Source organism: Chenopodium quinoa, unplaced genomic scaffold, assembly GCF_001683475.1.
Source record: "Chenopodium quinoa cultivar QQ74 unplaced genomic scaffold, ASM168347v1, whole genome shotgun sequence".
In the NCBI taxonomy this organism is placed as follows: Eukaryota; Viridiplantae; Streptophyta; class Magnoliopsida; order Caryophyllales; family Amaranthaceae; genus Chenopodium; species Chenopodium quinoa.
The window spans coordinates 5,193,652-5,206,220 of NW_018744304.1; the positions used below are offsets into that span (position 1 = coordinate 5,193,652).

The 12,569-nt window shown below is 48.6% G+C and overlaps 1 protein-coding gene across 1 annotated transcript in view; it reads right to left on the reverse strand.

Annotated features, from left to right (window-relative positions):
* LOC110695687 (lysosomal Pro-X carboxypeptidase-like) overlaps positions 1–12,569 on the reverse strand; it is a 98,056-nt gene that overhangs the window by 6,413 nt on the left and 79,074 nt on the right. The window lies entirely within an intron of this gene.

Consider the following 12,569-nt stretch of genomic DNA (forward strand, 5'->3'; position numbering starts at 1 on the left):
GTGACTATACAATAAAAGTCCCGGCTGCTCTGGGAACAATATGGTGGGAGGATGGACAACCGAAAGCGAACGCTTGGTTCGGGTGCTACGAGGCGGCCTTCGTGGCCGGAGTGCGCTTCCCTCTCCACGACACAATAAAAGCCATACTTAGGGGGTATGGCCTAGGTCTCTGGCAATTAACCCCCAACTCATGGGTAAATATTTTAGGGTATATCGCCGCCTGCGAGATGCAGGGCCTCAACCCCGGCTGGGAGGCGTTTGCCCACATGCATTACTTGAGTAGGAGCCCAGGCGGCTGGAGAGCCTGGTATACCTTGACCACCCAGCCCAAATACCTTATGACCTTGGACAAGCCATCCAAATGGTCGGACTGGAAGCACCGGTTCTACTTGGTTAAGGCCCCAACTACGGTAGAGAACAGAGAATTCCGGATCTACAACCGGAAACCAGAACTCTTGGGGACCAAGTGCTGCCTGCCCCCTGTCCCGGAGGATGATAGAGAGACCATCCTTGACTCCGGGTTTTTTGAGTTAGTTCCTGACACCCTCTCATCCGGAGAGATAGTAAGGGTACCTAGAAACTGGGTGCCCAAACATGAATTTTTTAGGGACGAATGCTTCTTGTCCGCTTGTGGCCTAAGCAGCATGTTTAAAAAACGTATGTATTCGGAACTCAGTCGGTTTCTTTCGAACCGGATGCTTTTATTTCCTTGCTTATTTATTATTCTAACCGTGTGCCTTCCTCTGCAGAAGAAGCCAAGAAAATGCTGCCCACTGAGAAGACACCGGCTAGGTCGGCTGCCGACATCCGGAAAGCCAATCTCGAGAAAAAACTTGCTGCCTAGGCGGCGAAGAAGGTATAACCGTCTGATCCTTCTCGTTTATTTCAATCCTTTTATCCCATAACTTATATTTTTCTCGTTTATAGGACGGGAAGCAGATGCCCCGGTCCCTTCAAAAACAGGTCAGGCCTCCGCCGACCCAACAAGAGTCTGCATCCAAGGTGCAGAAGACAGCCGACCGGCAAACTACCGGCGGCAAATCAATAAGGGTCCCAGACGGGCCTGGATCTGCGGATGTGCTTTCTGCCATCCCATTGAGGACCGCAACCGGTCCCTCTGAAGGTCGTTCGGGTCGCCAAGGTAACTTCGACCTTACACTGCTTGATCTGCCCATGCGGGTCAAGTCTTATTCACAGTCTCGATCGCAGCCGGGGGATTCTCCAATCAGCCGGCAATCTATAGGCAGAGCATATGCGAGTTTCTCACCGTCTGTTTCTGGTGCAGATAATTCTCCCCGCTGGCCGGACGGGGCACAATATGCCCGGGCCATGCTGAAAGCCGTCCCCAGGGACGAGAAGGAGGCGATCCCTGGGATCAACTCCTTTAATGCCGACCGGGTGCTGGTCGACCTGGCTGACGTATGCTCCAACAACCATGCGGTAATTTTCTTGACGTGCATTTTTAAATATGCAATATTAACCGGCTGTATTTTTGCAGGCTATGCTGCGCGTAGAGGGGCTCAAACGAGCTTATACCCGCAAGTCTGAGGAGGTAAGGAGAAGCAAACGGGCTGTTGATGACGCCCATAATGTTGCTGACTACTCTTTGTACATGCATGGCTTAGAATCTAAATCTATACGCATGGAACAGGCGGAGAAGACCAAAGCCCTCCAACAGCAGATTGATCAGCTGAAAAACCAAGTTGACCAACTGCAGACGTCCCTGGATGATGCTTATAAAAAGTTGGAGGAACAGACAGAGCCCCTCCAACGGCTGAGCAAGGCGGAGACTGAAAATGGCCGCCTTGCCAAAGAGAATGAGCGCCTGCGCAAAGAGGCGGCTGCTGCCAATGAGAACTTCAAGGCCACCTTGGAGTCGGAGCAGGAGAGGCTCATTGAAGAGAATGAGCATGACTGTGCAAACCGGATGCAACGGGCGTTTTCCCTCATCCACCCGGAGGCGGACTTCACCGTCTGGGAACTCGCCTTCAAATATTCTGATCTTGCCATTCTGGCCGAGGAGGCGAATGAGCCGGGGCCCGGACCCTATGACGCTTGGGTTAGGGAGGAGATTGCGCGACGGCAGGCGGAGGCTGCTGAAGAGGAAGAAGTCGTTCCTGAAGCCGACGCAGCCGCTCACCCTGATCCAACCCAGAACCAACCGAAATAGGACCGGCTCACTGTTCGCCTGGAGTAGCAACTACTTCCCGGCCTCCGTGCCTAGCATTATCTTGTAATAGCGCCGGATGAGATGGGCTAAGCTGTAATAATTTTTATTTTGAATATAAACATTTTCACCGGCTGAGCCGGCTTTTGAATGCTTTTTATGTTTCTGCACTTCAATATTAGAATTCTTGTTATTTTTTATACATATTTCTGCGAGGATAACCAAAAGAACCCCGCCGGTAACACTACCGCTTGGGTCTGCGCAAACAGCAAAGAAATTTGCAAAGGTTGCCAAGAAGACCCCACCGGTAACACCGTCGTCTGGGTCTTCGCAAACTAGGCGAAGAAATTTGCAAGGGTTGCCAAGAAGACCCCACCGGTAACACTGCCGTCTGTGTCTTCGCAAACTAGGCGAAGAAATTTGCAAGGGTTGCCAAGAAGACCCCACCGGTAACACTGCCGTCTGGGTCTTCGCAAACTAGGCGAAGAAATTTGCAAGGGTTGCCAAGAAGACCCCACCGGTAACACTTCCGTCTGGGTCTTCGCAAACTAGGCGAAGAAATTTGCAAGGGTTGCCAAGAAGACCCCACCGGTAACACTGCCGTCTGGGTCTTCGCAAACTAGGCGAAGAAATTTCGACCCAAAACCAAACCGGATGGCGTCTGGGTAATTGCCCCTGGATAGCGGTCTGGGTCTTTGCAAGCCAGGCGACTATCCATATGATATAGCTCGAATATGCACTAAGTGCCAACATTAGATTCAGGAGCCAGTCGGTTTATACTGAATTACCGGTCGGGACTTCGCAAACTAATCACGCCAGATTAGGATGTCCATTCACCGGTTGGGCTTTTGCAAGCATACCCCTGAATGAATTATGGCCTAGACTAAATGTTTAGGCCTGCTCTTACAGAGTCAGGCGGCGGTATTGAGTACCGGCTGTCCTTCCAAAAAGTGAGCCGGCTGCAAGTTTGGGGTTGCTAGCCTGCCCTTTTTTGGTGCGAAGGATCGTCAGGCGGATTTGTCCGCCTGTGTGATCGCTTAGAACAATTTACCACCCAAATGGGAGATGTTCTCTTCGATGAATTCACCCGTATGGGTGTCACCGGATGAAAAAATTAGTTACTGGTGCCGCTTCTGGTAGGCACAAGACATGGCGGCTGTATACAAAATTGAATGTAATTCTCATTAATCATTTGAAAATTTTCAAAAGATGTACAATACTTAGAAGTAGTATTTTTTGAGGTTATCTACATTCCAAGTTCTAGGAAACTTTCTTCCGTCTGGAGTTTCCAGGCGGTAAGTGCCGTCTCGTACTTCTTCAAAGATCCGGTAGGGTCCCTCCCAATTTGGGGTTAATTTGCCTTGTTCATTGGCCCTACCGGTTGCCTCCATTTTGCGAAGCACAAAATCTCCTTCTTTCAAAGGTCTTTTACGAACCCGTTTGTTGTAGGCTCTAGTCATACGCAGACGGTAGATCTCATGACGCAAGGCAGCATTCCCCTTCGCTCTGGAAGAGCGTCTAATGCCAACCGCATGGCTTCCCAGTTAGCCTCCTCATCATATAACATAATGCGTAGAGTAGGCTCATAATGTTCAATGGGAAGAACTGCTTCAGTGCCGTATGTCATGAGAAATGGGGTCTCACCGGTTGCCCCCTTTTCGGTTGTCCGGATAGCCCAAAGGACATGAGGTAATTCCTCTGCCCATAGTCCACCGGCTCTTTCTACTTTCTTCTTTATCCCGTCTGAGATCAACTTGTTAAAAGCCTCAACTTGACCGTTTGCCTGAGGACGGCCAACGGATGCAAAACAATGGGAAATTCCTTGGTCTCCCAACCAGGTCTTCAGGACAGACGTTTTGAACTGCGGTCCGTTGTCGAAAACCATGGACATTGGAACCCCGAACCGGGTGATGACGTTTCTCCAGATGAAAGAAATCACGTCTTTCGTTTTAATCTCTTTTACCGCCTCTGCCTCAACCCATTTGGTGAAGTAGTCTACTGCTACAAGAATGTAGCGGCGGCCGCCTGATGCAGGCGTATAAGGTCCCAAAATGTCCATGCCCCATTTAGCAAACGGAACCGGACTATGGATTGCCGTGAGTTCTGTTGCCGGTTGATGTATCAACTTAGCGAATTTTTGGCACTTGTCGCATCTCTTTACTAGATCCATGGCATCCGCTTCAAGAGTGGGCCAGAAGTACCCTTGCCGTCTGGTTCTTCTGGCCAGGGACCTGCCGCCAATATGCGAGGCACAAAACCCCGCGTGCAGATCTTCCAACACTTCTCTCCCCCTATCCGGGGTTACACATTTCAAAAACGGCTGCAGGTATCCCTTCCGGAGGAGTTCCCCTTGATGAACAACAAAACTTGAAGCACGCTTCTTGAGCGCTGATGCTTCTGAAGGGTCATCCGGCAAGGTACCATCCGTCAAAAAGGACCGGATGGGATCCATCCAGGTAGCAGTTCTGTCCAAGACTCCAATGGGATAATTCTGAATACTTCGTTTTTCAATGACTTCCCAAAAGACCGTCCTAGGAGCATCACCGGAGGCTGATGATGCCAACTTTGAGAGGGCATCTGCCTGATTGTTTTCAGACCGGGGCACCTGTCGCAGATGAAATTCATCGAAGGACCCAGCCTCCTCTTTGACCGCCTGCAAATATTTGATCATAGTCGGATGGGTGGCTTCGTAGTCACCAAGGTATTGGCTAACGATCAGCTGTGAATCTGATCAGGCGTCGACCTTTCTTGCACCGGCTGCCTTACACATGCGCAATCCGGCTAGCAGGGCTTCATACTCTGCCTCATTGTTGGAGGCTTGGAACTTAAACCGTAGTGCATATTCAAACTTATCCCCTTCCGGGGAATGACAGATAACACCTGCACCACAGCTGTTCACCGTAGAGCTGTCGTCTACAAATAACTTCCAGACCTGATCAGGGTTTTCTGGGTGCACCGGCCTAGTCATCTCGACAATAAAGTCGGCAAACGCCTGACCTTTCACTGCCCGCCTGGGTTCAAAAGTTATCTCAAGGCCTTGTATTTCAACAGCCCACTTGATCATTCTACCGGATGACTCTATAGCAGTCATCGTACGCTTGAGCGGCTGATCTGTGTATACCACAACCGGATGTGCCAAAAAATAAGGCTTCAACCGCTTGACTGCTACGAATAAGGCCAACCCAAATTTTTCGATCATGGGGTACCGGAGCTCAGCATTTTTAAAGGACATGGCTGATGAAGTACACCGGCAGCTGAATGCCGTCTCTCTCAGCGAGGAGAACGGCACTAAGGGCGTGATCAGAGACGGCTAGGTACATGTACAGAACCTCCCGGGGTAGGGGGCTCACTAGCCTTGGCAAAGAATGCAAGTGCTGCTTAAGCCTCTGGAATGCCGCCTCTGCTTCTTCACCCCATTCAAACCTTGACCTCTTCCTGATTGCCTGGAAGAAATAGAGGCACTTGTCACCTGACCGGCTGAGGAACCTCCCCAATGCCGCCAGACAACCGGTCAACTTCTGGACCTCTTTTACAGTGCGGGGAGACTTCATGTCAATTACCGCCTGTATTTTTTCCGGATTAGCTTCGATGCCTCTTTGGTCAATCAAGAATCCGAGAAACTTCCCAGACTCAACACCAAATACGCATTTCTTTGGGTTAAGCATGACCAGGTGCCGCCTGAGTGTGGTGAAGGTTTCTTGCAGGTCTGCTAGGTGATCCGTCTGTAGCTTGGATTTGACTATCATGTCATCGATATACGCCTCTACATTCCTGCCAATCTGGTTGATAAAAACGGTGTTTATCATGCGCTGGAATGTAGCCGGTGCATTCTTCAACCCAAACGGCATTACCGTATAGCAGAATAACCCCTGATCAGTGACAAAAGCCGTCTTCTCCTGATCTTTCTTCCAGAGAGGTATTTGATGGAAGCCGGAATAAGCATCCATAAAGCTCATTAACGCATGGCCGGCTGTTGAGTCGACTAGGCTGTCAATCTTTGGAAGCGGGTAGCTATCTTTTGGGCATGCTTTGTTCAGATCTGTGTAATCCACACACATCCGCCAAGTACCGTTCGGCTTCTTTACTAGAACGACATTTGCCACCCAATCCGGGTAGTAGCATTGCCTAATGAACCCAGCATCCAACAACTTTTTGACCTCAGCCGCTGCCGCTTGAGATCTTTCTCCACCATGATCCCTCTTTTTCTGCCTAACCGGCTGCTTTTTGGGATCTACGGCTAGCTTGTGGACAGCAAGATCCGGGCTGACGCCTGGCATCTCTTCCACTTTAAAGGCAGAGATGTCTTTGAATTCCTTCAGCAGCTGGAGCAAGCCTTCTCCCAACCGTTCGAAGGCTACCGTCCCGACCTTGACTGTTCTTTCAGGACGGCTGTCATCTAGGATGACATCAAGGCAGTCACCAGCCGGCTGAGGTGGTTGGTCATCTGACCTTTCCCCGGCTAGTGATTGCTATTTCTCCTTTTTGACGGGTGCCAGTTGGTCCGCCTTTCTTTTCATACCGGATGCGCTTGGAGCCGGGACTGCTGGGTCGCAGTTATCAATATCTATGGGCTCGCCCTGGCCGGCTGCACCCATAGTTGTCTTGACGTTAGAGAGATAGCACTCTCTTGCCGTCTTCTGGTCCCCGCTTAGGGCACCGACTGTACCATCATCCTTTTGAAATTTGACCAACATGAGGGACGGGATGATGACAGCCTTAGATGCGTTGAAGGTAGGACGGCCAAATATCATGTTGTAGGCGGACAACTCCTCCACAACTAAAAACTTGACTATCATGTGGCGTCCTTGCCCCTTTTCACCCAGCCGGATCGGAAGATCTATGCTTCCGACCGGATGCACTACTCCACCCCCAAAACCGACTAGTGGGTGAGGAGCCTGGTGCATGTTACCGGATGTGTACTTGAGCTTGGTCAAGCACTGATAACTGATTAGGTCAGACGAGCTCCCGGTGTCTATTAGGATTCGGCCAACCTTCTGGTTGGCAACCTTGCATTCGATGACGATGGGGTCATCATGAGGCCGCCTGACCTTGCCCCGGTCCTTTTCAGAAATAAGGACCTCAGGAAAGATGTCTTTCGACGCCTGGCCCTCATCCACTGAGTTGACCAGCTTCCTGATGTTGTCTTTGGTGCCCCGGATGGTAGGACCCCCTCCGGCAAAACCGCCTGCTATTGTGAAGATGGTCTCTTCATCCGTCTCGGAGTTTGCTGGGCCGGTTTTTGCCGCCTGCCCTTTCTTGGCCTGGTTATTACCCTTAGCCTTGGGTAGGTAGGATTTTAGGGCCCTCTCATCTGCCAGACGGTCCAATAGCCGCCTGAGGCTATAGCAGCCATCGGTGTCGTGGCCGACATCCTCGTGTTATTGGCAATACTTGCTCTTGTCCCGTTTATTCACGGGGCTTTTCATTTCAGCCGGTTTGTCGAGAGACATCCGGTCTTTGATTTCCAGGAGGATGGTGGAGCAATCTTTTGCGAACTCGTATTTGGGAGCATACGATTCTGACTTCCGCCTGATCTTCTGGGCCGGCTGTCCTGATCGGACAGCTGCCCAGACCCCTTTTCTCTTTTCTTCCTTTCTTGCCGGTTGATGCTGTTGCCGGCTCTCTTTTTTGTCAGACTTTTTATAATCTGACGGCTGCTTGACAGCACAAAGCTCCGTCGCCTGTATATAGGCTTCAGCTTCAATTAACGCCTCTTGGAGGGTAGCAACCCTCTTCCAGACGAGGTCAAACTTAAAGGTCGACCCATCCTTCAGACCTCGAAAGAAGTCTGTATAGGCCACTTCGTCTGATAGTCCTGGAATCTGAATTCTCATCAGATTGAACCGTCTGACGTATGACCGGAGGCCCTCCCGGTCGCCCTGCTGTATTGCCCCTAGGTCGAGGCTAGTCTTTTTGGCAGGAATATTCATTGAGAAACTTGACGTAAACAAGTACGCCAAAGTTCGAAAGCTGTTGATGCAACCGGCTGGTAGGTTACCAAACCACCGCTGGGCTATGCCCTTGAGGGTAGCCGGGAAGCATCGACACCAGACGACATCATCTAACCCCTGGAGGTACATGAGGTTAGAGTAGGCCATTAGATGGTCTTCTGGGTTGGTGGTGCCGTCATAGGCCCCCACCAAAACATTCTTGATCTTAGGCGGCTGTGCCGCCTGGGTTATCTCTGGTGAGAACGCCGTTGGCTGTTCCCCCAAATTTAGCAGGCGCAGCTGCCAGTCCGTGGGTTGGAACGGCTGCTGCGCTTGCCCACCGAAAAGACCCGGTGACATAAAAGGGGATCCACCCAACCCATTCGGTGTGCCGAATAGGCCAGGCTGGATCACTTTGGGTCCAGACCGGGCAGAAGCTTCGCTCGTCTGGCTCCCAAGGTTTGTTCCCGTACGCCTGTGTGAGACGTCATGGAAACTGTCCGGGAAGGTCGACGTTGACGCCGACGCAGACACCTGACCTCGCTTCTCTTGGAGAAATGTGCGGGCGTCTGAGAATGTTTTCTTGGAGCCATCCGGCTGTACGTGTCGGATGGCCTTTCGCAGCTCCCCTTGAGGAAAACGGAGTCTGCTTGGATCAAACCTTAAGCCCTCCCCCTCCTTTGGCTTGGGATGAGGGGTAGGAACTCGTTCTTTGACCGCCTTCTTTCCAGAAGGCTTCTTGGCCGGCTGACCCTTCTTTGGAGTAGCTGACCGGATGAGGCTCTTGATCTCACCCTTGAAACTATTCATGAAAGACATGAGTTCGTTTCTTGTAACGGGGGCTGAGCCCTCCACCGTTTGGGCAATTCCAGCCGGTTGCCCGGCTGGGTTGCTGGGAGCAGCTTGGCTGATTTCCCGTTCTCTTCTATCTTTAGCACGAGGGTGCTTCGTTCTGAAAGACCCATCCGGGGCCACATATGTTTCAATTTCGTCTCCACTTTCATGGTCCGTCTGGACCTCAGGCTCGACCACAGGCCGTTTGCCCTGATTCGGTGACACAGTATCAGAAGTCATCTTAGAAGTACTCTCCCCACAGACGGCGCCAAATGTTTCGGGGTTTTTTTATGTGTCCTGCGGGAGAGTTACAATTCCAAGAATGCCCTTCGACGCCTGTGCCTGCAAAATCACGAAGACTCCTAGGGGTAGGAGCTCCGCCTCCGACGATCAAGTTAGTAAAGATACGGGAGGTAGAATGCACGTAATGTAGAAGTTACTTCTCGCGTAATGGGAGAATTCTGCAATTAATATTGCTTGGGGTAAGTGTTTTTCTTTTTGAGGAGTATTCAATGTGAACAACAAATGTTCCAGCCTCCCATTAATGAGGGTCCTTCCACTATTTATAGTGGGGAAGGGATGGTTTCCCTTTTAGGGTTTAGAGGACACGTGTCAGCAGAGGATTGGAGCCCTGCTGACCAACGGCTGGATGCCACGTGTCACTAGGCCATTGGGCCACGTGTTTAGGGTATTTTTACCCCAAACAATAGCTATTAGAGTAAAATGGAGTATTGTGTCACGAGAACCATTGCACAAAACACATGAGAGTTGTGTGTGAAATATACATCATGAACCTGACTTCGTTTTGACCTTAGTTCTCGGGAGATAATAGGAGTATCGTATCACGAGAATTATTGCACATAACACGTTAGACTTGTGTGTGAAATACAATATATACATCAAGAACGCGACTTAATCTTTGACCTCTGTTCTAAAGAGACGATTTAATCTTTGACCTATGTTCTAAAGTGATAATTATTAGGAAAAATACACTTTAATAATCCCAACTATGGGCGATTTACCTACAATAATCCCAACTATCGTTTATTCTACAATAATCTCAACTATTAGGTCTGTTTTCCTCCAGCAGTCCCAAACCAGTCAACAACCTATTATTGTAGGTTGTTTGACACGTGTCAGTGTGTGAGTGGTTCTAAAAAAAATTAAAAAAAAATACAAAAAAAAAACCAAAAAAATAAATCTGGCAGCCAACCCTAACCACCACCTACACCTCCTGCCGCCCAACCACCACCTCCAGCCCTAACCTCCACCTCCTGCCGGAAACGACTCCCACGACCCCCAGCCGCACCAACGAAACCCCCAGCCGCACCACCGAAACCCCCAGCCTCACCCACGACCCCCAGCCGTACCCCCAAAACCGGCCAAACCACCCAAATCACACCAGCAGCACCCATCTAACCCACCCCCGACCTCCGAAACCACCAACCTAGCTCACGCCAACCCCGAAAACCACCAACCTAAGCTACAACAACCCTCGAAACCTGCCCCCTACTTGAATCCGCTGCTATAACTGCCCCTCCTCCCTTCTCTCACCACCGAAACCGACGAATTTAACAAGGGTGATCTGGGTTGGTGGTTGCGGCGGAGGAGAGATAATCCAACGGTGGTGTTGGTGCAGATTTGGGTTGGTGGTTGCGGGCTTGCGGCGAGGATAGACGGTTGCAGGCTTGTGGCCGGGGAAGGAGGATGGTTTTTCGATGAGGATAGGGAGGAGGGGATGGGGCTGGGGAAGGGGACGGTGTCCTGGTGGTCGGATTTGGGAATGAAGGGTTAGCTGTGGTGGCTGAAGGGAGGAGGGGTGGTTGGGCTGATTTTTGTTTTTGTTAAGCCAATCATGTGTTGACATGTGGCATTTAAAAAACAAAAAAAAAAGTTTACCTTTTCAGCAGGTAACCGGTTTTTGGGACTGCTGGAGGAAAACTGACTTAATAGTTGGGATTATTGTAGAATAAACGATAGTTGGGATTATTGTTTATAAATCGCCCATAGTTGGAATTATTAAAGTGTATTTTTCCTAATTATTAAAGAAATACAGAGTATTGTGTCACGAGAATCATCAAATAAAATACATTAGACTTGTACTTTCTTTGTTAGTTGGTTTTTTTGTTTTTTGTAAGATGCATCATATGCGGAAAAAAAAAATCCTCAGTTTTTTTAGCTAAGAGAAATCGTAGTAGAAAAAAGAGGACTCATGTGATATGAGAGAGCTAGAGAGAGCTTATAACCTAAAAAGGAAAATGATGCATCTAATTTGAAACTTCCTTATTTGGAATTGATACATTTATAAAGAATCAGAGGAAGTTTATGATATACATGCATAAAGAATGTGACTTAGGGCCTGTTCTCATACAATTATTTTCAGTTTTCAGTTCTGTTTTGTTCTGTTCAGTTCACTTCAGCTCAACTCTAATAAGTTCAGTTCAGTTCAGCTCCTAATTTCCTTTTCTTATAAAATATTCATTTGAGTTCATGAGATCAGGCCCTTACTTTTTCACCTTGGTTCTCATGTTATGATTACTAAAGTAATATGGAGTGTGTCACAAAACCATCGCTCAAAACATGTTAGACTTTTGTGTGAAGTATAACCATACAAAACGTTTATGTGAAGTAAAGATGGCACTGGGACGGGCCGGCCCGAAGAACGCAGCACGAAAAAAGCACGGCACGGCTCGGGCACGAAAAAAGCACGACATGATACTATGCATGTGGATCGTGGGCTGCCTTTATGTGGGAGAAGCACGATAAGGCACTGCACGATCGGGATGGCATGTCAAAGCATGCTAAAATCAATGCAATTTTTCTTAGGCACGCAAGCTCGGCACGGCCCAACACAATGGCACATGAGCTTGGGTCGTGCACGAGCCAACCTTTTCAAAACTTTGGCCCGACACGGTACGAAACTCATGGGCCAAGCCTAACTAACCCCAAAGCACGTGTTTTGGCACGGCCTAGAGCCATCTTTATTGTGAAGCTTTGGAAGCATACGCATAAGGAACGTGACCAACCATGTTTAGGAAAAAAATGACATATAGTGATGTGCTACCGTTTCAATACTACATTATAGTGATGGTTTTGCCCTTGCTTTTTTTTTTATCCTTTCCTTTTTCTTATTTCCCTTGTTGATTGAACAAAAGATTTGTCCACACACCTAAATAATGTTTTGGAATAAAATCACTTTTGGCTTACAGTGATTTATAAAATAGTTTGAAATATTGTATTACCAGGATCACTACACAATACACATGTCAACTAAGACGCATGCAAATGCACAAAGGATTACCATGATTTACACACACCTTTCCTTTAAAAATTTATTACAATTGAAATTAAGGATGCGTTTTCTATTTATTCACGAGTCTAAAAAAAATATCTATTCACAAGCCTTAATATAATTTAGAAATTGGAATGAATTGACTTATGATTTCAAATTATTTGAAAGTGAACTGAGTATCGTGTTATACATCCTGAACATGACTAAGTTTTTACAACGGTTTTGGGGTGATAATTATTAATAGTAATATGGAGTGTCGTGTCTCGAGAACCAACGTAGATAACACATTAGACGTGTGTGAAGTATACACATCAAGAACATGACTTTGATTTTGACCTCAGTTCTT